General features: G+C 49.0%; 1 pseudogene; it reads left to right on the top strand.

The window, feature by feature from the left end:
* Positions 1-577: 577 nt before the first annotated feature.
* LOC116919302 lies at positions 578-3678 on the top strand (annotated as a pseudogene).
* Positions 3679-3902: the final 224 nt, after the last annotated feature.

Raw genomic sequence — 3902 nt, 5'->3', positions numbered from 1 at the left:
GACCCTGTTCTGGCCTACCCGGATTTCACTAAAGAATTCCTAATTTACACTGATGCCAGCGATTACGGACTAGGAGCCGTTTTGTCCCAAATACACGACGGGAAAGACCAACCAATCGCCTACGCCAGTAGACACCTGAATAAAGCAGAAACTAAGTACTCTACCATCGAGAAGGAAGCCATTGCCGTGATTTTCGGTATAAAGCGTTTCCGCCATTACCTTCAGGACAAGCCATTCGTTATCATCAGTGACCATCATCTGCTGCAGTGGTTGCAGACGTTTAAAGACGAGTCGGGTGGATTAGGAAGATGGTCAATTATGTTGGCCAACCTCAAATACTCGATAAAGTACCGGCAAAGTCGAGTCAATGAGAATGCCGATTTTATATCCCAAATTCCGGTTAATTGGCCTCGCTTGTAAACCCTGCGCCCTCCAACGACGATCGAATCTTCGGGCCTTCCTAATTCCCCTAGATCTCACCTCAGGACCCTTAGGGCTAGACTTCTTATGACCAATTCAACCACAATCACTGCTAGGGAACAATCACATCCTAGTAATTACTGATTACTTCACGAAAATGGTAGAAGTTATCCCTCTAGCAGACCAGACCGCCCTTTCAACGAGCAAGGCGCTTGTAGATAGAGTCATTTTGTATCATGGTCCCCCAAGGGTCATTGTCACCGACCGTGGTCCGAATTTTTACGTCCTAGCTGTTCTCCTCACTTTGTAAGACACTACAAATTAAACAGTTGAGGACCACTGCGTACCATCCACAGACTAATAGCTTAACCGAAAGATTCAACAAAACCGTAGTAAAAATGCTACGAAAATACATGGAACAGGGTTTCACTAAATGGGAAGAAGTGCTAGGCCCAGTTGCTTTTGCCTACAGGAACTCTGTACACTCCTCCACCTTAGAAACCACCTAATTTCTAAATCATGGTTGCGATCCAGTAGTGCCCATTGACCAATTTTGACAAAAGCCAGCAAACATCATCATCCCATCCGACTACAAAAGCCAGCTAATGCAACATCTTCACGAGGCCTTCGTATTGGTTTAAGCAAACTTGACTTAAGCCAGGGAACAGCAAAGGACCCAGTACGGCAAGCGGGCTCGTGAGCAAGCATTCAACATCGGTGACAAGGTGCTAATCGACGTAAGAACGCCAATGGCAGGCACAAGCAAGAAACGTCACGCGTCGCAAAAATCAACAATAACCACACAGTGGAAATTCAAGATTGCGTGGGAAAACAGACCCAGTTGGTGCACGTAAACAGGATCAAACCCCTGTATGAATCTATGATTTGGAAGGAAGATCCTTGCGTAGATTTCCAAGAAGGCCGTGATCACCCCATACCACAGGAGCTCACCAACGAACTAGAAGCACCACCCCCAACGGATGAAGAGTAAGCTCTGCAGAAAGAACAGGATCTGATAAACCTCGACGTCCGTCCATCCCCCTTACCAGAAGGAGCGATAACTTCAAACCTCCACAATGGGCCAAACATAGACCCCTCTTTCACCCGGGAACGACTCCCTTTAACGGCTTTAGAGCCAGTAGCCCCACCAGTCCCCCCCGTAGCACCCCGCCCCAAGTGCCGTAGTGGCCTAGGGCCATGGAGCGCTCTTAGACCCCCCAATGGCCGTGACACGTAGCGCATTCCCTCGTATAAATGTTAGATGTCTAAATATATTTTAGTAGCCGCCATATGAACAGTTCATCATGCGTAGTTAACCATGTGCGTTTTCACTACATACCGCACCGTAGAATAAAATCCGTGACTTCTCTATGTATCATTGCTATGCATTTCCTTATTTTACTCGTTATTTCGTGCCATTCACCGTATCGTATCTTCACTTGCCTAGATTATTGTTGATGTCCCTCCTCGCCCTCCTGTATTTAACCCCCTTGACCGCATTCAACGCTACCGTGTGTAATTGTGATGGCACGGCAAACCTGGGATTCCTGGAGTTCACGGAAGAAGACTGCTTTTTTCCCCACTCCACCGGTACCCATTGCGTACGCTATCTACTCTACACTACCAGAAATTAAACGCTTTGCTGGCCATACGTGTAGCATGTGGATAGCCAACACCACAGTGTACAAGGACTTCATGCAATGGAATCAAGTGTCTTACGGCCGCAACCCCATCCAAGAGGATGCAGCAACGTGCTGAAGGATGAGAGACTCACGACAATGTAGAGGAAAGGCGATGGATATAACAGGTCCCAACTCGTTCGCCCTGGAAGGCCACCCATTCGTGGAAACCAGTTGGCTGCGGACGGCGACAGAAAAGATGACCAACTGTCGCCTCGAAGAAGTGACCTTACAGAGCGAATGCCCGAATTGTACCATCAGCTCTCCACTTAGCGACATCCGAAGAGCAATAAAAGGTTCTTTCAAACACAAAATCGTGACCCTCGTCTGGGACGATTCCTGGAAGGAAGCGAAGCCATGTGAGTTAAGGGTTATCGAAAAGGGAATGGGCGTCAAGTACTCGACCGAAAACGACACTACCTTCCGTATTTGGGACCCAATTAAGCATCTGGATTTTATATATTCAATGATAAACAGTTCCGTCTGCGGAGGAGGAAACCTCATAGCCTACCACCCAGTTCTAGGAATGGACAGATTCGTCATCGTGGTTCGGGAAGCCACCAAGGGAACCGATCTCGTAAAGATGAGGCCCAATAACGCGGACGCCGTGACAAAGATGGCACTGTCCGAACTGACACGAGCGGAGATTGAATACGCCAGTCATACACAATGCATCAAGGACTTCGCAACGGACATTTCAAACCACTTAGCCCGAGAAATTCGTAACCTGCAATGCGAAAGCCGGAAAACCGCCTACCATGCCGCTACGTCGACTGCACAGTACGACGGATGGTTAGCCGCTAAACATCTGGACCTTCAATTATGCACCAAGCTACTGGCGGTCGTGGCATCCGTATCCGTGTTGCAGTGTTTTCCCAGCAACGTCACCTTCGAGACGGTTTTCACACCATGTGGAGCCCAACCTCGGTGGGGCAACCAGACCATCAACGTGGAAGGTTGGGAGCTCACGAAGTACTCCGATTGCTACTGGCACGCAAACTTCGTCAACTTTAACGGCAAAGCCCACACCTTCAAGAACAACACCTGGATGCAAATCAACCCCAACCTAGAGATACAAGGCCACCGTTTCATCGACACTATGCCCCTGGAGGTCGATAACTCTTTTGGCATGATACTGCAGTTGCACCCAACAATAACGTCGCATCCCCTTAGTGCTTCAACCATCATGGCCGACATTCTGGCGTACATACAGATGGGCTATGTCACAGAAATGTCGGGCGAACGACACGTCAACACAGTCCTCGTCCACCCCGGACAAGCACAAGACGCCTTCTTCATGGCAAGGATCGGATACTGGCTTCGAAACTTCGGCATCATGTCGGGAGTAGGAGTATACATTGCTCCGGCTTTCCGATTCTGCGGACTCGGTTCCCTCCTGGGTCTTTAAATCCCTGGCTGTCGGTACTTTAACCCGTGCAGTTGGTTAACGCTACCTCAGTCTGCTCATCGAGACATCGAGTGGGGACCCCAAGCAACCATTAACTTGGCCCCAACTGCTCCTGTCACCATTGTCAATATACCCCCGCCCCCAACCCCTGCCGTCCCACAGGGCGGCTAGGGTTAAACAAACAACCATACCTCATCCCACCCATTTCACGTCCTCGTAGCCTAGCCCAACACAGAGAAGCAGCAGCCCTCCTCTCGCGTCCCTAGTATTAAAACCCCACGCGTTGATTGCCCCCCTTAATTTTCCCATGTATCCTGCAATATCGTAGATTTTATGTTAGTGTCCTTTAGAATAAACCCACCCAAAATCGTGTCGAGTATACCATGTACCTCATT

The sequence above is a fragment of the Daphnia magna genome, linkage group LG3, assembly GCF_020631705.1.
Source record: "Daphnia magna isolate NIES linkage group LG3, ASM2063170v1.1, whole genome shotgun sequence".
NCBI classification, from domain to species: domain Eukaryota; kingdom Metazoa; phylum Arthropoda; class Branchiopoda; order Diplostraca; family Daphniidae; genus Daphnia; species Daphnia magna.
Note: the sequence above shows the minus strand (reverse complement) of the source record. Positions and strands in the feature narration are given on the sequence as shown.